This window comes from Mauremys mutica, chromosome 18, assembly GCF_020497125.1.
Source record: "Mauremys mutica isolate MM-2020 ecotype Southern chromosome 18, ASM2049712v1, whole genome shotgun sequence".
In the NCBI taxonomy this organism is placed as follows: Eukaryota; Metazoa; Chordata; order Testudines; family Geoemydidae; genus Mauremys; species Mauremys mutica.
In genome coordinates this window covers 4,236,270-4,258,660 of record NC_059089.1, presented here as the reverse complement: position 1 = coordinate 4,258,660, position 22,391 = coordinate 4,236,270, and the positions used below count along the sequence as shown (strand labels likewise).

General features: G+C 49.4%; 1 protein-coding gene across 2 annotated transcripts in view; it reads right to left on the bottom strand.

Moving 5' to 3' along the window:
* Positions 1-22,391, bottom strand: part of SLC31A1 (solute carrier family 31 member 1) — a 97,605-nt gene that overhangs the window by 70,028 nt on the left and 5,186 nt on the right. Inside the window, exon 2 of one of the 2 annotated variants that reach the window (XM_044992882.1) lies at positions 12,276-12,416. The exons of the other annotated variant lie outside the window; for it this stretch is intronic. The gene's annotated coding sequence lies outside the window, so the exon portion shown is untranslated. The remainder of the gene's footprint in view (positions 1-12,275; positions 12,417-22,391) is intronic. 2 annotated transcript variants of the gene reach the window in all.

The following is a 22,391-nucleotide window of genomic DNA, read 5'->3' as shown; positions in this document are numbered from 1 at the left end:
GCCACCCCCATATCATCACATGTTTTTATAACGCTTTTATTGCCATGAGTTTAGGATGACAGCATAACTCACTAATGGATCTCCCACTTGTGAATACTTTTGCAAACAGCAACTACAGTCTTTATAGCTCCCTCACTTCCCCTTGTGTGACATAAACGTGGAACAGAGGTGGCTCTGAACACTCGTTACAAACATGTCAAAGGGAATTTGAAGGGTATTTGCTTTGGATGTTTCACAAAGTCAGTCAAATCTCATTGGGTGTGGAAAAAGGTGTGTTAATAGACTTCGTTTGCAAACTTCTTGAAATTCTTCAGCTATTCTTCTCCATGCATCTGAAGAAGTGGGTTTTTTACCCACGAAAGCTTATGCCCAAATAAATCTGATAGTCTTTAACATGCCACCGGACTCCTCGTTGTTTTTGTGGATACAGACTAACACAGCTACCCCTCTGATACTCAGCTAGGCTGGTCTCTGTAAAGATGCCAAGGTCCAAGCAGCAATGCAGCTTCTGCCAGCTTGAGAAAAGAGCACTTAAAGCTATTCCCTGCTACCCTATGGAGACATGGTGCTCCACTCCAAATCCCTTCAGAGCACACTGCTCTCTGACCTTCCTAGGCAGAGACTGGTGTAGGCTGGCAGCTGCAAGGGAGGGAAAGTGGGGTACCTGGAAGGGAAAAGCCAAACAGGAGGCAGAAAACAGAAAACCCAGAAGTACTATGCTCTAGAACAGGGGTAGGCAACCTACGGCACCTGTGCCGAAGGCAGCACGCGAGCTAATTTTCAGTGGCACTCACACTGCCTGGGTCCGGGGGGCTCTGCATTTTAATTTAATTTTAAATGAAGCTTCTTAAACATTTTGAAAACCTTATTTACTTTACATACAACAATAGTTTATTTATATATTATAGACTTACAGAAAGAGACCTTCTAAAAATGTTAAAATGTATTATCGGCACACAAAACTTAAATTAGAGTGAATAAATGAAGACTCGGCACACTACTTCTGAAAGATTGCCGACCCCTGCTCTAGAACATAAATGCTTTTGTCCTGGGGACTGAGATTCCAGCCCTGATCAATGGCAAGGGTGAGGTCTGCAGATGGAGCAGCTGACCTTCCAAAAGGGATCAAGCGTTAAGTTCACTACGCAATTACCATGATTAAAGCACACACCTAGAGATGCTTTATTGTCTGTGCTATAACTGCAGAACAGTTCGAGTTTCCGCTGCAGTCTCCTCACAGAAAACATGCAGTCTCCTTGCAAACAAAACAGAGCTCTGATCCCAAGTTCTGATGCTGGTGTACTGCATAGAATCATAGAAGATTAAGGTTGGAAGAGACCTCAGGAGGTCACCTAGTTCAACCCTCTGCTCAAAGCAGGACCAACACCAACTAAATCATCTCTGCTAGGGCTCTGTCAAGCTGGGCCTTAAAAATCTCTAAGAATGGAGATTCCACCACCTCACTAGGAAACCCATTCCAGTGCTTCACCATCCTCCTAGTGAAATAGTGTTTCCTAATATCCAACCTAGACCTACCCCACTGCAACTTGAGACCATTGCTTCTTGTTCTGTCATCTGCCACCACTGAGAACAGCCGAGCTCCATCCTCTTGGAACCCCCCTTCAGGTAGTTGAAGGCTGCTCTCAAATCCCCTCTCACTCATCTCTTCTGCAGACTAAACAAGCCCAGTTTCCTCAGTCTCTCCTCATAAATCATGTGCCTCAGCCCCCAGTCATTTTTGCTGCCCTCTCTTCAATTTGTCCTCATCCTTTCTGTAGGGGGGGGGGGGGCGCAAAACTGTATGCTATACTCCAGGTGTGGCCTCACTAGTTCCAAATAGAGGGGAATAATCACTTCCCTCGATCTGCTGGCAATGCTCCTACTAATGCAGCCCAATAGACCGTTAGCCTTCTTGGCAACCAGGGCACACTGGTGACCACTTAAAGGAGGGGAAAGTGATCAGGAACAGTCAGCATGGATTCACCAAGGGCAAGTCATGCCTGACTAACCTAATTGCCTTCTATGATGAGATAACCAGCTCTGTGGATGAGGGGAAAGCAGTGGATGTGCTATTTCTGGACTTCAATAAAGCTTTTGATACAGTCTCCCACAGTATTCTTGCCAGCAAGTTAAAGAAGTCTGGGCTGGATGAATGGACGGTAAGGTGGATAGAAAACTGGCTAGATGGTCGGGCTCAACGGGTAGTGATCAATGGTTCCATGTCTAGTTGGCAGCCGGTATCAAGTGGAGTGTCCCAAGGGTCGGTGCTGGGGCCGGTTTTGTTCAATATCTTCATTAATGATCTGGAGGATGGTGTGGACTGCACCCTTAGCAAGTTTGCAGATGACACTAAACTGGGAGGAGTGGTTGATATGCTGGAGGGTAGGAATAGGATACAGAGGGACCTAGACAAATTAGAGGATTGGGCCAAAAGAAATATGATGAGGTTCAACAAGGACAAGTGCAGAGTCCTGCATTTAGGATGGAAGAATCCCATGCACTGCTATAGACTAGGGACCGAATGGCTGGGCAGCAGTTCTGCAGAAAGGGACGTAGGGGTTACAGTGGACGAAAAGCTGAATGAGTCAACAGTGTGCCCTTGTTGCCAAGAAGGCTAATGGCATTTTGGGCTGTAAAAGTAGGGGCATTTCCAGCAGATCGAGGGATGTGATCATTCCCCTCTATTCAGCACTGGTGAGGCCTCATTTGGAGTACTGTGTCCAGTTTTGGGCCCCACACTACAAGAAGGATGTGGATAAATTGGAGAGAGTCCAGCGGAGGGCAACAAAAATGATTAGGGGGCTGGAGCACATGACTTACGGGGAGAGGCTGAGGGAACTGAGATTGTTTAGCCTGCAGAAGAGAAGAATGAGGGGGGATTTGATAGCTGCTTTCAACTACCTGAAAGGGGGTTCCAAAGAGGATGGATCTAGACTGTTCTCAGTGGTAGAAGATGACAGAACAAGGAGTAATGGTCTCAAGTTGCAGAGGGGGAGGTTTAGGTTGGACATTAGGAAAAACTTTTTCACTAGGAGGGTGGTGAAGCACTGGAATGGGTTACCTAGGGAGGTGGTGGAATCTCCTTCCTTAGAGGTTTTTAAGGTCAGGCTTGACAAAGCCCTGGCTGGGATGATTTAGTTGGGTTTGATCCTGCTTTGAGCAGGGGGTTGGACTAGATGACCTCCTGAGGTCCCTTCCAACCCTGAGATTCTATGACTCATATACAGCTTTTCATCCACTGTAATCCCCAGGTCCTTTTCTGCAGAACTGCTGCTTAGCCAGTTTGTCCCCAGCCTGTAGCAGCGCATGGGATTCTTCCATCCTAAGTGCAGGACTCTGCGCTTGTCCTTGGTGAACCTCATGTTTAAAAGGGGACTGGATAAATTCATGGTGGCTAAGTCCATAAATGGCTATTAGCCAGGATGGGTAAGGAATGGTGTCCCTAGCCTCTGTTCGTCAGAGGATGGAGATGGATGGCAGGAGAGAGATCACTTGATCATTGCCTGTTTGGTTTACTCCCTCTGTGGCACCTGGCATTGGCCACTGTCAGTAGACAGATACTGGGCTAGATGGACCTTTGGTCTGACCCAGTACGGCCTTTCTTATGTTCTTATGTTCATCAAATTTGCCAAGGGTGCTTTAATAAGATATTGAACAAAACCGGCCCCATGATCAACCCCCGGGGCACTCCGCTTGATACTGGCTGCCAACTAGACATTGAGCTGTTGATCACTACCTGTTGAGCCCGACAATCTAGCCAGCTTTCTATCCACCTTATAGTCCATTCATCCAATCCATACTTTAACTTGCTGCAAGAATACTGTGGGAGACCGTAACAAAAGCTTTGCTAAAGTCAAGGAATAACAGGTCCACCACTTTCCCCATATCCACAGAGCCAGTTATCTCATCATAGAAGGCAAGCTGGTTGGTCAGGCATGACTTGCCTTTGGTGAATCCATGTTGACTATTCCTGATCACCTTCCTCTCCTCCAAGTGGATTCCCTGAGGACCTGTTCCATGATTTTGCCAGGGACTGTGGTGAGGCTGACCGGTCCATAGTTCCCTGGGTTCTCCTCTTCCGTTTTTTAATGATGGGCACCATATTTGCCTTTTTCCAATCGTCCATGACCTTCCCCAGTCAGCACGAGTTTTCAAAGATAATGGCTAATAGCTCTGCAATCACATCAACTAATTCCCTCAGCACCCTCAGGCATTAGATCTGGACCTACAGACTTGTGCATGTCCAGCTTTTCTAAATAGTCCTTAACCAGTTCTTTCACCACTGCGGGCTGCTCACCTCCTCCCCATTCTGTGCTGCCCAGTGGAGCAGTCTGGGAGCTGACCTAGTCTGTGAAGACCAAGGCAAAAAAAGCACTGAGTACTTCAGCTTTTTCTACATCATCTGTCACTAAGTTGCCTCCCCCATTCAGTAGGGGTCCCACACTTTCCCTGACCTTTTTGTTACTAACACACCTGTAGAAACCCTTCTTGTTACCCTTCACATCCCTGCAAGAACTTAAAGTTCGAGAAACATTTCTCAGTTTCTCTAATGCTTATATTTTAAATGTTACCTTCTAGACATTTGTTCCCACCTTTCCTTATGCTATCTTTGGATTCCTTCTTCTCACCTTAAAAGCATCTAAATCAGGGGTCTCAAACTCAAATGACCACAAGGGCCACATGAGGTCTAGTGCATTGGCCTGAGGGTCACATCACTGACACCCCCACCCTCACTGCCCCCGTCCCCACTCCACCCTTTCCATGAGGCCCCGCCCCTGCCCCACCCCTTCCCCAAAGTCCCCACCCCAAGGCTGCCCGTTCCCTGTCACCAAGGGGTGCAGGAGAGGTGCAGGGTGCAGCAGGTGGCTCAGGGCAGGGAGTTGGGGTGCCGGAGGGGTGCGGGGTGCAAGCTCCGGCCCAGCACCACTTACCTAGAGCAGCTCCGGGGTGGCAGTGGCATGCATCCCTTGGCCCTGCGCCGCTCCGATCCAGGAAGCAGCTGGAACCACGGTTCCTGGGGGAGCGGAGGTGGGCACAGGGCCCCGCTGCTGCTCCTCCAGGTACCTCCCATGAAGCTCCCGTTGGCCACGGTTCCCTGTTCCCGGCCAATGGGAGCTGCGAGGGGTGATACCTTGAAGTGAGGCAATGCAGGAGCCCTCTGCCTCCTCCCCCCCCCCTTTCCGGCCTGGAGGGATGTGCTGCCAGCCGCTTAAGGGAGCGGCGTGGAGCCACGGGGGGTAATCCCGTGGGCCGCTGTAGTTTGCCCACCCCGGCGGACCACACAGAAGAGCCCCATGGGCCGCGTGTTTGAGACCCCTGATCTAAATCATCCCCTCCAATTTCTGGCATTCCTCCTCTCATATCTGAATTCACTGTAACCTAGCCTCATTTGCAGACTGCACTAATTTTTCTTGCAATGAGAGCGAACTAAATCTGGAACTCAAAGTTATATTAATAGACTTTTCACACTGCGAGAGAACAGTCTTCTAGACTCCACTGCAGGAACACAAAACACGTTGTAGGTTCTTATCAACTTTTTGTTATGAATATTCTTACAAAAAATGCATAAAATCCAGCTTTCAGGAGATAGTGCCAAGATAGGTACAGAACCCAGAAGTCACCATACACAGTCCCTTGGTTTAGCCCAGGGGTCTCAAACATGCGGCCTGCGGGCCCCGCTGCCTGGCCTACCTCCAGGCCAGGGGTGGGCAAACTACACCCACAGGATTGCCCGCCTCGAGCCCCGTGCCGCTCCCTGGCATCACATCCCTGCGGCCGGGAGGAGTGGGGTGGGGGGGAAGAAGCAGAGGGCTCGGTCTGTGTGTTGCCCTGGCTTCCAGCACCGCCCCCCTGCAGCTCCCATTGGCCGGGAACAGGGAACTGCGGCCAATGGGAGCTTCGGGGGAGGTACCTGGAGGATGCAGAGCCCTGCATCCCCCTCCCACAGGGGCCACAGGGACATGGTTCCAGCTACTTCCTGGAGCGGAGCGGGAGCGGGGCCGGGGCTGGCAGCCTGCCCTGGCCCCGGTGTGCACCGCTGCTACCCCAGAGCCCAAAGCCTTCCTGCACCCCACCCCCAACTCCCTGCCTGCACCTCAACACCCTACCCTGAGCCCCCTGCTACACCCCACACCCCAACCCTGTGCCCTGAGCCCCCTGCTGCTTCCCATACCCCTTCTGCACCCCAATCCCCTGCCCTGAGCCCCCTGCCTGTACCCCAACCCCCTGCTGCACCCCAACTCCCTGCCCTGAGCCCCCTGCCTGAACCTCAGCCCCCTGCTGCACCCCAACCCTCTGCCCTGAGCCCCCTGCTGCACTCCACACCCCAACTCCCTGCCCTGAGCCCCCTGCCTGAACCTCAGCCCCCTGCTGCACCCCAACCCTGTGCCCTGAGCCCCCTGCTGCACTCCACACCCCAACTCCCTGCCCTGAGCCCCCTGCTGCACTCCACTCCCCAACTCCCTGCCCTGAGCCCCCTGCTGCATCCCACACCCCTTCTGCACCCTGAGCCCCCTGCCTGGACCCCAACTCCCTGCTCTGAGCCCCCACCACACCCCTCATGCACCCTCTGGGGGCAGGGACGGGGTGGAGTTGTGGTGGGGACTACAGGAAAGGGGTTGGAATGGGGGCAGGGAAGGGATGGGAAGAGGCAGGGGTGGAAGGGGTGGAGTGGGGGCAGGGCCAGGGGCAGCAAGGGTGTGTGTGTCAGTGATGCGGCCCTTGGGCCAATGAACTAGCCCTCTTGTGGTCATTTGAGTTTGAGACCCCTGGTTTAGACCGTAAGGGTATATCTACACCAGGGCCGCCCAGAGGATTCCAGGGGCCTGGGGTCTTCGGCGGCGGGGGGCCCTTCCGTTCCAGGACCCGCGCGCCGCCGAATTACTGCCGAAGCGGGACCCGCCGCCGAAGCGCAGCCCGGTCTTCGGCGGTAATACAGTGGCGGGTCCTGGAACGGAAGGGCCCCCCGCCGCTGAATTACCGCCGAAGACCGAGCTGAACTTCGGCGGCGGGTCCCGCTCCGTCTTCGGCGATAATTCGCCAGCGGGAGGTCCTTCTGTCTCGGAGCAGAAGGACCCCCCGCCGGCGAAGACGGGGAGCGAAGAAGCTCCTGCGCCCGGCCCTGCAAGAGTTTTCCGGGCCCCCTGGAGCGAGTGAGGGACCCCGCTCCAGGGGCCCCGAAAAACTCTCGTGGGGGCCCCTGTGGGGCTCGGGGTCTGGGGCAAATTGCCCTTCTTGCCCCCCCCTCTGGGCGGCCCTGATCTACACTGCAATTAAAAATCCACAGTTGGCCCGTGCCAACTGACTTGGGGGCTCAGGCTATGGGGCTGTTTGATTGCAATGTAAACATTCTGGCTCAGGATGGAACCCAGGCTCTAGGATCCAGTGAGGAGGGAGGATCCCAGAGCTCAAGCTGCAGCCTGAGCCCGAACGTCTACACAGTAATACTCCTGGGGGGATTCTGCACGAAAAAATGTAAAATTCTGCACACGAGATTTTAAAATTCTGCATATTTTATTAATCAAAACAACAAAATATAATCACACCAATTTCAATTATTATGGTAATTTATTTCAAAATACCTGTCAGCAAGTACGTCTGTAATAAAACAGACAAAAAATAAGATCCAAGAAATGTTTTTAATAAATACATTCCTTCCTACACATATTAATACAGAACTTTGAATAATAATTCATTTAAACTACAATACAGAAATGCATTTCCCACCCCCCTCATAAGCAGTGAGAAGGCTTGAGGGGTAATGGAGGAGCGGAGGGAGAGCGAAGTAATTGCTCAGAAGCAGCCTGAGAGTGAACCTGGAGGATTGTTGGGTGTGGCTGGGAGAAGTATGGAACAGGGTTTTTTGGAGGGGAGAGAAGGGATTGTTAGGGAGTTGGAGAGCATCCCCCATGCAGACCCTGGCTGATCTATAGCCTCTCCCATTCAGTCAGACACATCTGCCCCTGTCCCTGTGTATCCCTGCACTCCCCTTCCCCTGGCCCTATGTGGGCCCTATTCCCATTCAGTCCCTGGCTCAATACTATCACCCCACTAGCCCTTCTGAACTCCAGTCTGTGTCACTCCCCAGCAGCCCCATGTGCTCCACGCTATCCCCCCATATCCCATGCCTCCTCACGTAGCTCTGCAGGCAGGGTGCTGTGAAGAATGCAGTCACTGTCCCATCCCTATCCATGGCTGTCTACCCTCTGTTCTGGTACCACAGCAGTCCCTGGTGGGCAAAAGGTGTAATTGCAGCACCTTGCTGGTAGAATCTATTTTCTGTGGGGGGAGGAGGGGAATTCTGCAGGGAACATGAATTCTGCATGTGCACAGTGATACCGAATTACCCTAGGATTAAATTAAACAGCCCGTTAGACCGAGCCCTGAATCAGCCAGCATGGGCTAGCCAGGAATGCCTAACTGCAACATAGACATACCCATAGACCACACTCTAAAAAAAAGTTACAATTTACTACTGGCTTAAGAAGATCAATATACTGGTATAGTACATGAGTCAAGTTTTTAAATACATCTAGCAGCAAAATCTCACCGTAAAATCTTTCTGACCCAGGAATCGCAAGCTCAGTAGGAATTAAAGAATAAGAAAATCAAACTGGCATAATAAAGTGCAATTAATTCCCTGATTTGCTGTTTCAGCCTGGAAGTACTGTGCAGCAGCTCGCTGTCCTATTCCCACCCTTATTCTGATATGCAGTAGGGGAGGGCTCACCAAATATAAAAAGAGTGGCATCTCGCCCTGTCATCAGAACAGAAAACAGCACTACCAACAGTCCTTATCATCACTACACATTGGCTTGAACTCCTGACAAACAGCCATCTGCTCACTGCCAACAAAGTAGGAGTGAGACTATTTACCTGATGGGAAACACTGGCTCTGAGTCTTCTCTACATTTGTTAATATCTTTCAATAAAAGGACAGATAGTTATCCCAAATACAAACATGCAGTCAGGTTTAGACAATACTGTGAAGCTTCCTTAGTACGATTCCTCCTTAGCCCTCCCTACTCTGCCATTTTTAACTGAATTTGTAATCAGCTAGTCACATGGCTGACTTCAAGCACTGTTTCTGTCCACACAATGTTTAAACTTTGCTAGTAGTTGTGGCTACTAACCGTGCAGCTGGGGTCGCTCATTTAATAGAGGACACACACACAATCCCCAGCTGAGACATCAGGAGACAACTGACAAGATTTCCCCAGAATGCACTGATACAAGACAGACCACATGGTAGGTAGTGAGGTGCAGGCAGAGTTGAAATAACAGAAAAGCTGCTATGTGGACACAAATTGGATCACACAACTTTTAACTGATTGATGTGGCCATGACTATAACTAACTAGGAAAATCACAGTTGTAACTTTAGTGTGAACAGGTCTTTCATGTCAAAGGATAATTCTCTTAACTATGGGTACGTCTACACTATGGGATTATTCCGATTTTACATAAACCGGTTTAGTAAAACAGATTGTATAAAGTCGAGTGCACGCGGCCACACTAAGCACATTAATTCGGTGGTGTGCGTCCATGGTCCAAGGCTAGCATCGATTTCCGGAGCGTTGCACTGTGGGTAGCTATTCCGTAGCTATCCCATAGTTCCCGTAGTCTCCCCCGCCCCTTGGAATTCTGAGTTGAGATCCCAGTGCCTGATGGGGCAAAAATCATTGTCGCGGGTGGTTCTGGGTAAATGTCGTCAGTCATTCCTTCCTCTGGGAAAGCAACGGTAGACAATCATTTCGCGCCCTTTTTCCCTGGATTGCCCTGGCAGACGCCATAGCATGGCAACCATGGAGCCTGTTTTGCCTTTTGTCATTGTCATCGTATGTGTACTGGATGCCGCTGAGAGAGGCGATACAGCAGCACTACACAGCAGCATTCATTTGCTTTTGCAGGATAGCAGAGACGGTTATCAGTCGTTCTGTACCGTCTGCTGCCATTGTAAATTGGCAACGAGATGATGGTTATCAGTCCTTCTGTACTGTACTGTCTGCTGTTGTCATGGGTGCCCCTGGCTGAGGTCAGCCGGGGGCGCAAAAGACAAAAATGGGAATGACTCCCCGAGTCAATCCCTCCTTTATGGTATCTAAAAATAGAATCAGTTCTGCCTAGAATATATGGGGCAAGTGTACTAGAGAACCAGTGTATCAGAGAACCAGAGAGCACAGCCGCTCCATGCCAGATCCTGCAGAAATGATGAGCTGCATGCCATTCACAGGGGGTGCCCCTGCAACAACCTCACCTGTTGCTTCTCTCCTCCCCCAGCTTTCCTGGGCTACCGTTGCAGTGTCCCCCCATTTGTGTGAGGAAGTAATAAAGAATGCAGGAATAAGAAACAGTGATTTGTTAGTGAGATAATGAGGGGAAGGCAGCCTCCAGCTGCTATGATAGTCCAGACAGGACATTAAGCAGTGTGGGAGAGGAGCCCAGCATCCCGCTGCTATGATAGTCCAAGCAGTACAGAATCTTTTCTTTACACATGAAGGGCGGGGGCTGATGGAGCTCAGCCCCCCAGTTGCTATGATGAAGACGGTTACCAGCCATTCTGTACCATCTACTGGGAATGACCGGGAATCATTCCTATTTTTACCCAGGCGCCCCCAGCCGACCTCACCTGAGGCTAGCCAGGAGCACTCACGGGCTGATGACGAGGACGGATACCAGTCCTTCTGCACTGTACCGTCTGCCACCAGGCTGATGATGACGATGGATAGCAGTCATATTGTACCATCTGCCACCAGGGAGGGGGGGAGAGGATGCTGCAGTTCACTGCCGCAGCATCGCGTCTACCAGCAGCATTCAGTAGACATAGGGTGACATTTAAAAAAGTCAAGAGACGATTATTTTCCCTTTTCCTTCGGGGGGGGGGGGTAAATTGACGAGCTATGCCCTGAACCACCCCGGACAATGTTTTTGACCCCACAGGCATTGGGAGCTCAGCCAAGAATGCAAATGCTTTTCGGAGACTGCAGGAACTGTGGGATAGCTTGAGTCCTCAGTCCCCCCTCCCTCCCTTCATGAGCGTCCATTTGATTCTTTGGCTTTCCGTTACGCTTGTCACGCAGCAGTGTGCTGAGTCCCTGCTGTGGCCTCTGTCTGGAGATTTTTTTAAAATGCTTTGGAATTTCGTCTTCTGTAACGGAGCTCTAATAGAACAGATTTATCTGCCCATACAGCGATCACATCCATACGGTCCATGCTGGAGCTCTTTTTGGATTTGGGACTGAATCGCCACCTGTGCTGATCGGAGCTCCACGCTGGGCAAACAGGAAATTATATTCAAAAGTTCGCGGGGCTTTTCCTGTCTACCTGGCCACTGCATCTGAGTTCAGATTGCTGTCCAGAGCGGTCACAGTGGTGCACTGTGGGATATCGCCCGGAGGCCAATACCGTCGATTTGCGGCCACACTAACCCTAATCCAATATGGTAATACCGATATTAGCGCTACTCCTCTCGTTGAGGAGAAGTACAGAAACTGGTTTAAAGAGCCCTTTATATCGATATAAAGGGCCTCTTAGTGTGGACGGGTGCGGCGTTAAATCGGTTTAACGCTCCTAAAATCGGTTTAAACGCGTAGTGTAGACCAGGCCTATGATTCAGAGCAAGCTCTGTTCCAGCTTTCTGTCTCCAGACAGACAGCTGGCTGAGTTATGGAGGTAGACATCTCCCTTCAAAGAAGGAAGAGGACACTGCAGCTGGGAAGTCCTGACCTTTAAGTTATTTCTTTGACTCCTAACTTCCCTTGGCCTAATCCTATGAAGTGCTGAGTACCTTCAACTCCCACCAACTTCAATGGGAGTGGAAGGCCCTCTGCACTTTACAGAATTGAGCCCTTAATCTATATGTCCCATATTCTGTTGCCATTACATTAGAGGACTATCACAGTGAGCAGATAAGGATTTCAAGAAAGAGTGTTTTATGGGAACCACAGGCACACCCATGGTATCACATAAATAACAGTAACTAAAGTTCTCCAACTAACATCTTTAAAATGCTAAGAAGTCCTGCAGCAAGGTCTCCTTTGTTTCCAGCTCCTAAAAACAGCATGAAAACAAACTACAAAAACATTAAATTATTTCCTAATATTTTTCCATATAAGCAAGTGCTGTAGTTGGTACAGAGAAGTTATTCAACTGCCAGTGAGAGCAGAGGAAAGCCAAGCAATTATGAATGGAAGAGGTGGACACAGAAAAGACTCCAGCATTTCTGTAGTGATGGTCATATCCCTGATCTAAGAGAAAGACATTGAAAATGATACTCACAGAGAGGCACAGAGAAAAGGTGGTGGGTTATGGAGTTTTTTTCCCTGACTCAAGTGCACTTATATCCTCAATTCCACACTCACTTCCAAGTAGGGCAGCTCGGTTCCAAGGACCAATGAGTTAAAGGCTTTTACAATTAATCTGCAGTGTAAAAAAAAAAAATACAGCTTTATCCCTTTAGGATAACTAGTTCCATTATCCTTTGCACAGGCAGATTCTGGCTTTCAACTAAGCAAAAGGGTAATGAAGCATTAAAGGAGACAAAAATTGGGAAAGTTCCCAGAAATGGAGATCAAGGCAAGAAATGGTGGAGTAGGTTTGATTTTTCACAGAGAAGCAACATAAACTGGCTTTGCTTACCAGCCCCTGAAAAACTAGCTGAGGTGGCTTCCGGGAGCTTCTCCCTAGCAGATGATCAAGTCACTCCATGGAGCAGCTTGCTGGGAAGCATCACCTGGGCAGCTCGACTCCAGGTGTGTAAGCAGGTTCCTGGCAAGCTTTGAATTGACCAGGGAGGTGTAAAGGTGTGTGATATTTCTCTTTTTGGGGTGGGGTCTTTATGCAGAATAAGGAAAGCCTGAAACGGGGAAGATTTTGTTTGATTTTACTTTCAGAATATCTAGTCTTGTCTTCCTTCTCCTTTTTTGCTGAAGATCTGCTCGGAAGAAAAGCTAACTGGCCTGGGGGTTCTCTTGGCCTCAGTCCTGAAGGTGCCTCTGCATGGACACAGGTATGGTATACTGCAGAAGGGATCTACTCACTCACAGAATTGGGCCCTTCATCCTTAATTGAAGATGCTGAGAAGAGGGGTTAAAGATCTTTAACAGAGATCTGCATTAGATAGATGTTAAAGAACAAGTTTACAAGTTTCTTCCTCTCTCAAGTGTTCCAGTTTCACTTGTTTGGTAGCTGTGAAGCCATATGTCAGTTTTCCAGGTGTCCATAGAGTCTACTAGTAAGAACAGGCTTAAGTCAGCGCTAAGGAAGGATTCTAAGGGAATTCCTTTCACTAATCAGAACTGTCTTGCAGATACCTTTTATTACTGTAAGTCTGTGCTTTGGCCTGGGGAGATATTTCTACTTTCTAGCCCACTTAACAAGTTGCTCTAGCCACAAACCTGACAGGAGAAACATTTCATGAGCTTCCAATAAGCAGCAAAACCATGTGGCCCTCACAAATAGTTGAACTCCAAAGGAGACTAAAATATAATCCGGAGGCTACAACAGTCAGTGGTTTTATTGTCCTTAATCTTCCTATTTTACTCCTGGGGGGATACTGCACCTCTATCCCCTGCAGAATTTTTTTTTCTCTACAGAAAATATGTTCTGCCAGAGATGTGCTGCAATGATGCATTTCGCCCACCAGGGGTGCTGTGGCCCCAGAACAGAGAGCAGCCACTCCTAGGCCTGGTCTACACTAAGGGGCGGGGGATCGAACTAAGGTACGCAAGTTCAGCTGAACTCGAACTACCTTAGTTCGAAGTACTCACCCATCCAGACGCGATATATCGAACTCCGAGAAGTCGAATGCTAGCTGCCGACCCGGACGGTAAGTATAGACCTACCCCTAGGCGAGAGCAGCCAGCTGCAGATAGGGAGAAGAGGCTGCATTCCTCACAGCACCCTGCCAATGAGAGCAGGTGAGGAGGCATGGAATATGTGTGTGGGGGGATAGACAGCATGTGGCACATGGGGTGGCTGGGGAGGGTCACGGACTGGGGTTCAGAAAAGCTAGTGGAGGGTGACAGACTGGGACACGGACTGAATGGGAGTGGGGGTGCAGGGCCAGATGGGGATGGAAGGTACAGGGACACATGGGGAGGGCTGGCTGATTGAGGGTGCAGGGACACATGAGGATGGGGTGCAGGGACATGAGAATGGGGGCAGGGGCAGTAGCAGAGTGGGATTGCAAGGACCAGGACCAGATGTGCCTAACTGAATAAGAAAGCCTGTGTCAGCCAGGGTCTGCATGGGGGATGCTTCCGAATAATCCCCTTCTCCTCCCCAAAAAAGTTCCATGTTTTTCCCACCCAACAACCCTCCAGTTTCACTCCCAGGTTTTTTCCCAGCAATTACTTCCCTCTCCCTCAGCTCCTCCATTACCCCTGACTCCCCCAAGTCTTTGCACTGCTTCTAAAGAGGGTAGAAAATACATTTCTGTATTGTAGTTTAAACTCAAAGTTCTGTATTAATATACCTAGGAAGGAACCTATTTGTCAATAAACATTTCCTGAATCTTTTTTGTTGTCTGTATTGTTACAGACATTCCTGCTGACAGGTATTTTGAAATAAATTTCCAAAATAACTGAAACTAGCATGCTTATATTGTGGTATTTTGACTAATAAAATATGCAGAATTTTTAAAATATTGTGCATAGAATTCTTAATTTTTTGGCACAGAATTCCCCCAGGAGTACTATTTGTTGGGGCAAGGGGAAGCGAGATAACTGCTTGTTCTGAACATCTGTGTGTTCATCACATGAAGTATCTGTTTATCCTAGGTTTGCGCAGAAAGGTGGTAACAGCCAGCTATGTGAAATATGCAGATATGGAGGCAGTGAACATTTAGAGGTAGAGTTTGCACATCAACTCCAGTGTCCCCTTAGTATTTTTCTATTAAATTAATGTTTAAAGTCTAATTTAAACCTCAAAGAGTTTCAGAAGATAATTCATGACAAACAGGATTACAGGCATGCTAATATGGCTTTAAAGATACATACGTAATTCTGAATGAAAAAATAATTATAATGGCTTGCTCAGTTGCCTCTGGGCCTGAAGTAAATTTAAATCAAATTGTTTCAAAGTGAATGTAATGAATGCGACTGAATAGACTTTCATCCATCTCAAGGGGCCAAGTTATAGTGCTCCCATAAAGTTCATTGTTTGGGGATTATTCATGTTAGAGAAAGCATGACATAATAGTTATACCATGGGACTGCAGCACGAACCTGAATGTGTCACGTATCCCCTTTTTACAGATAGGCTAATACTTGTGTGTGTCCTCAAATGAATCATAGAATCTCAGGGTTGGAAGGGACCTCAGGAGGTCATCTAGTCCAACCCCCTGCTCAAAGCAGGACCAAACCCAACTAAATCATCCCAGCCAGGGCTTTGTCAAGCCTGACCTTAAAAACCTCTAAGGAAGGAGATTCCACCACCTCCCTAGGTAACCCATTCCAGTGCTTCACCACCCTCCTAGTGAAAAAGTTTTTCCTAATGTCCAACCTAAACCTCCCCCTCTGCAACTTGAGACCATTACTCCTTGTTCTGTCATCTTCTACCACTGAGAACAGTCTAGATCCATCCTCTTTGGAACCCCCTTTCAGGTAGCTGAAAGCAGCTATCAAATCCCCCCTCATTCTTCTCTTCTGCAGGCTAAACAATCTCAGTTCCCTCAGCCTCTCCTCATAAGTCATGTGCTCCAGCCCCCTAATCATTTTTGTTGCCCTCCGCTGGACTCTCTCCAATTTATCCACATCCTTCTTGTAGTGTGGGGCCCAAAACTGGACACAGTACTCCAAATGAGGCCTCACCAGTGCTGAATAGAGGGGAATGATCACATCCCTCGATCTGCTGGAAATGCCCCTACTTATACAACCCAAAATGCCATTAGCCTTCTTGGCAATAAGGGCACACTGTTGACTCTCATAAAGGACATGCTTTATTAATAGCACTAAAGATGCTGTGCTTTATCTCCCTACATTGCTTCGTAAATATCTCATATACAGGACCTCCTCACTTAAAGTCATCCTGGTTAACGTTGTTTTGTCCGTTGTTATGTTGCTGATCAATTAGGGAACATGATCATGTAAAGTTGTGCAATGCTCCCTTCTAACGTCATTTGGCAGCTGCCTGCTTTGACCACTGCTTGCAAGAAGAGCAGCCCGTTGGAGCTAGCTGGTGGGGACTTGGAACCAGGGTGGACCTGCAACCCCCCCCCATCAGCTCCCCGCTCCCCTAAGTTCCCTGTGCAGCAGCTGCCTAACAGGCTAGCAATTGCCGGCAGTTCAGCTGTCCCTCCCGCACTGCACTGTGCTGCTCCTGCCCTCTGCCTTGGAGCTGCTCCCAGAGACTCCTGCCTGCTGGGGGGGGACAGGGGGGGGAGGAAGAGGAGGGCTGTCAGGGTGCCCCCCTCTCCCCTGCTCCTACACCCCTCTTACCCCATCTTCCATAGAGCAGGGACACAGGAGGGAGGGAGCTTCCAGGCAGCAGCTGTGGCTCAGCTTGCTGATCTAATTAACAAGGCAATGTACTTAAAGGGGTTAGGCTTGTGAAGAGGTGTGATTTCTGATTGACAGCGCTGTTCCCCTAGCATAGACACACCTATACTGGCAAAACTGTGTCTTTGTTGATATAGCTGATTTTGCTTGGAAGGGAGAGTGGGGGGTGGGGGGAGCCACTGGAATAAACTATACTGGCAAAAAGCACAATTTTGCCAGTATAAGATACATTCACACTAGAAGCCATAGGCGCTGACTTTTGTTGGCGCCGGTGGGTGCTCGCACCCCCCCCACCCCAACTTGACTCCACCCCTGCCCCAAAGTCCCTGCCCAAACTCCACTCCTCGCTGCCCCTATTGGACTCTCCCCAAATCCCTGCCCTGGCCCTGCCTCCTCCCCCGAGAGCGCCACGTTCCCCCTCTTCCCCCCTCCCCGGCAAGCTTGGGGGGGCGGGGAGAAGCAGGAGGTGGCGGTGCGCTCAGGGAAGGAGGTGGAGGCAGAGCAGAGGTGAGCTGGGATGGTGGGGGCGTAGCAGGGAGCTGTCCAACAATTTTTCCCCATGGGTGCTCCTACCCCAGAGCATCCACAGAGTAGGCGCCTATGCTAGCAGCACTTTGCCAGTATAGTATACCAGTACAGGGATATCAGAAGCACGCTTCTAGTGTAGACATGGTCTCTGTTTCACTGAAAATCAATGGAATTTAGCTTAAGAGGCTTCACTGTAAAAGAGATGTGTTTTTACTAACTCTATATGGAATCCTAGCAGAGACAAGACTGTAGTTTTTACCTCAATGTAGGGGTGGTACAGTGTTGACCTTCAAAATAAAATCTGCCTGTTGCCTTGTCTCCACTAGGATTTTTCACTGAGATAGGGGTTGTGGTATGTGTTTTGTTTGCAGTGAAGATACAGCTTTTATTCGTCTGTAAAAGATTCAAATGCAATATTCTCCAGGGAAACCAGATTACCACTCAGCATTTCTCCCTGCCCCTAATCTCACAGGAACCTACAATTACACTGGCCTACTGTCTGGATCTTCATCTCTAGTTCTGGATCACTAAAAAAAGAAACTCTAATCCAATGTCAGTTCAGGCCCACACGTTTGATGATTAAAAAGGATGAATATAAACAAACACAAGTACGTAGGGACAAAATTAAAAAAGCCAAGGCACAAAACGAGTTCAAACTAGCTAGCGACATAAAGGGAAACAAGAAAACATTCTACAAATACATTCAAAACAAGAGGAAGACAAAGGACAGAGTGGGCCCGTTACTCAATGAGGAAGGAAAGACAATAACAGAAAATGTGGAAATGGCAGAGGTGCTTAATGACTTATTTGTTTCGGTTTTCACCAAGGAGACTGGTGGCGATTGGATGTCTAACATAGTGAATACCAGTGAAAATGAGGTAGGATCAGAGTCTAAAATAGGGAAAGAACAAGTCAAAAATTACTTAGACAAGTTAGATGTCTGCAAATTACCAAGGCCTGATGAAATGCATCCTAGAACACTCAGGGAGGTGACTGAGGAGATATCTGAGCCATTGGCGATTATCTTTGAAAAGTCATGAAAGACAGGAGACATTCCAGAAGACTGGAAAAAGGCAAATACAGTGCCCATCTATAAAAAGGGAAATAAGGAACACCCGGGGAATTACAGACCAGTTAGCTTAACTTCTGTACCTGGAAAGATAATAGAGCAAATAATTAAGCAATCATTTTGCAAACATCTGGAAGATAATAAGGTGATAAATAACAGTCAGCATGGATTTGTCAAGAACAAATGGTGTCAAACCAACCTGATAGCTTCCTTTGACAGGGTAACAAGCCTTGTGAATAGGGGGGAAGCGGTAGATATGGTATATCTTGACTTTAGTAAGGCTATTGATACTGTCTCGCATGACCTTCTCATAAACAAACTAGGGAAATATAACCTAGATGAAGCTACTGTAAGGGGAGTGCATAACTGGTTGGAAAATTGTTCCCAGAAAGTAGTTACCAATGGTTCACAGTCCTGCTCGAAGGGCATAACAAGTGAGGTCCGTCAGGGATCGGTTCCGGGTCCAGTTCTGTTCAATATCTTCATCAATGATTTAGATAATGGCATAGAAAGTACACTTATAAAGTTTGTGGACAATACCAAGCTGGGAGGGGTTGCAAGTGCTTTGGAGGATAGGATTAAAATTCAAAATGATTCAAACTGGAGAAGTGGTCTGAAGTAAATAGGATGAAATTCAATAAGGACAAATACAAAGTACTCCATGTAGGAAGGAACAATCATTTGCACACATACAAAATGGGAAATGACTGCCTAGGAAGGAGTACTGCGGAAAAGGATCTGGGGGTCATAGTTGATCACAAGCTCAATATGAGACAACAGTGTAATGCTGTTGCAAAAAAAGTAAACATCATTTTGGAATGTATTAGCAGGAGTTTTGTAAGCAAGACATAAGAAGTAATTCTTCCGCCCTACTCCATGCTGATTAGGCCTCAGCTGGAGTATTGTGTCCAGTTCTGGGTGCCACAGTTCAGGAAAGACATGGACAAATTGGAGAAAGTCCAGAGAAGAGCAACAAAAAATATTAAAGGTTTAGAAAACATGACCAATGAGGGAAGATCGAAAAAATTGGGTTTGTTTAGTTTGGAGAAGAGAAGACTGAGGGGAGACATGGTAACAGTTTTCAAGTACATAAAAGGTTGTTACAAGGAGGAAGGAGAAAAATTGTTCTTCTTAACCTCTGAGGATAGGACAAGAAGCAATGGGCTTAAATTGCAGCATGGGTGATTTATGTTGGACATTAGGAAAAACTTCCTGTCAGAGTGGTTAAGCACTGGAATAAATTGCTTAGGAAGTTGGTAGAATCTCCATCATTGGAAATTTTTAAGAGCAGGATGGACAAACACCTGTCAGGGATGGTCTAGATCAGAGGTCGGTAACCTATGGCATGCGTGCCACAGGTGGCACGCGAGCCGATTTTTGATGGCACGCGAGGCGGGCTGAGCCGCTCAGCCTGCTGCCGCTCTGGGGTTCCCGCTGCTGGCTCCTTGCCAGCCGGTCCCACTCAGCACCCACTGCTGGCCTGGGAGAAGGAACCCCAGGCTGGCGGTGGGCTGAGACTCCAGCTGGCAGGAGCCGGTGGTGGAAACCCCAGAGCGGCGGCGGGCTGAGCCGCTCAGCACGCTGCTGCTCTGGGGTTCTGGCTGCTGGCCCCTTGCCAGCCGGGGTCCCCCCACCCCCCGCCGCAGCCCCACTCAGCACCCGTTGCTGGCCTGGCAGGAGCGGTGGTGGAAACCCCAGAGTGGTGGCGGGCTGAGCCGCTCAGCACGCTGCTGCTCTGGGGTTCTGGCTGCTGGCCCCTTGCCAGCCGGGGTCCCCTCCACAGCCCCACTCACCTTGCTTCCAGTTGGAGTTCCAGCGCAAGCCCCCTGCCAGACAGGGTCCAGGCTTCCGGCCCTGCTCAGCCCTACCAGCCGCCAGCTCCACTCACCTCAGCTACCAATCTGGGGTTCCAGCCACTGACCTCCTGCCAGCCAATTATCAACTTATAACTCAGCCTGTGTGCAGCTTAAAGTATCTAAATAGGTGCCACCAGACATTGGAAAACTCAGCAAGGAAAAGCAAGGGCAAGGATCACACTAAACTAATAAGATCTGAATTTTAATTTAATTTTAAATAAAGCTTCTGAAACATTTTGAAAACCTTGTTTACTTTACATACAACAGTAGTTTGGTTATATATTATAGACTTATAGAGAGACCTTCTAAAAAACATTCAAATGTATTACCGGCACGCGAAGCCTTAAATTAGCGTGTATACATGAAGACTTGGCACACCACTGCTGAAAGGTTGCCGACCCCTGGTCTAGATAATACTTAGTCCTGCCTTGAGTGCAGGGGACTGGATTAGATGATCTCTCAATTTCCCTTCCAGTTCTATGATCTGATTGATCATAAACTGCAAAGAGTAAAAACTAGAACGGGGTGGGCAAACTTTTTGGCCTAAGGGCCACATCGGCGTTGCGAAACTATGGAGGGCTTGGTAGGGAAGGCTGTGCCTCTCGAAACAGCCTGGCCCCCGCCCCCTATCAGCACCCTCCCACTTCCCACTGCCCCCCTCAGAACCTCTGACCCATCCAACGCCCCACCTGCTCTTTGTCCCCTGACCACCTCACCCTGGGACCCCCGCCCCTAACCGCCTCCCGGGATCCCACCCCCATCCAACCCCACCGCTCCATGTCCCCTGACCCCTATCCACACCCGACAGTCCCCCCCAGGACTCCCACACCTATCCAACGCCCCCATGTTCCCCAACCCTGACTGCTCCCCCAGAATCTCCGCCCCATCCAACCACCCCCTGCTCCCTGGGACTCCCGCCCCTTATCCACCCCACCATGCTGTTCGGAGCAGCAGGAGCTCGCAGCCCTGCCAGAGCCAGCCATGCCGCCCGTGCTGCCCAGCAGGAGCGCTGGTGGCATGGCGCACTGAGGCTGCGGGGATGGGGAACAGCAGAGGAGAGGCCGGGGCCTAGCCTCCCTGGCTGGGAGCTCAGGGGCCGGGTAGGACAGTTCCACGGGCCATAGTTTGCCCAACTCTGAACTAGAACTACTAGTATAAAGCATTTGACACTAAGTCCAGCAACTTACAAGTTATCAGACCTTAGACTCACATTATTCTAATTTTTCCTTCCTTCATACTTCAGTTCCATTGCAGTTTCAATGTCACCTAAGCTCTGGTCTGCTATAGCTAAGGGCCAAGACTACAGGCACTTAAATGCAGACAAGAATCTCTACTTTCCAAGGCTATGGCTACACTTACGGTTTGCAGCGCTGGTAGTTTGCAGCGCTGGTCATCCAGCTGTGCAGGGCCAGCGCTGCAGTGTGGCCACACTGACAGCTACCAGCGCTGCAGTGTGGCCACATTGGCAGCATTTCCAGCGCTGTACTGAGAGGTGCATTGTGGGCAGCTATCCCACAGAGCACCTCATCCCGTTTTGGCGCCGTTTTGGCGCTGAGTATTGTGGGAAGGGGAAGGAAGTGTGTGGGTCATTCCGCTTCCTGTTCCAACGCCCCGTGGTGCATCGCTTCACTTCCCAGCAGTCACACTTTCGCCGTCCACGTTTCTTGCCATTTGTGAGTGCAGCACGCTGTGAAATGGAGCCTGAGCTGCTGAGGAATTTGCTGCTGACTGTCGCCAGCACATCACGTTTGGCAGTTGAGCTATTCCTTCAGCTCCAAAGTGACAGTGAGGATTCCGATGATGATATGGATTTGCCTAAAGCGGGTGACATGAAATTGCTTGTGGCGGTAACAGAAATGCTCAGCACCGTGGAACGCCGCTTTTGGACTCGTGAGACAAGCAGTGAGTGGTGGGATCACATTGTCATGGAAGTCTGGGATGACGAGCAGTGGCTGCAGAACTTTCGTATGAGAAAAGCCACTTTCATGGGACTGTGTGCTGAGCTCGCCCCCACCCTGCGGCGCAAGTACACAAGATTGAGAGCTGCCCTGACGGTGGAAAAGCGGGTGGCTATTGCAATGTGGAAGCTGGCAACTCCAGACAGCTACCGGTCGGTCGGGAACCAGTTTGGGGTGGGAAAGTCGACCGTTGGAATCGTGTTGATGCAAGTTTGCAGGGCCATTAATCGCATCCTGCTGAGGAGAACCGTGACTGTGGGGAACGTGCAGGACATTGTGGATGGCTTTTCAGAAATGGGTTTCCCTAACTGTGGAGGGGCAATAGATGGGACGCATATTCCTATTCTGGCACCACCCCACCTAGCCTACGAGTACATTAATCGCAAGGGGTATTTCTCTATGGTTCTCCAGGCGCTTGTGGATCACCGTGGGCGTTTCATTGATATTTACACAGGCTGGCCTGGAAAAGTGCATGATGCACGCAT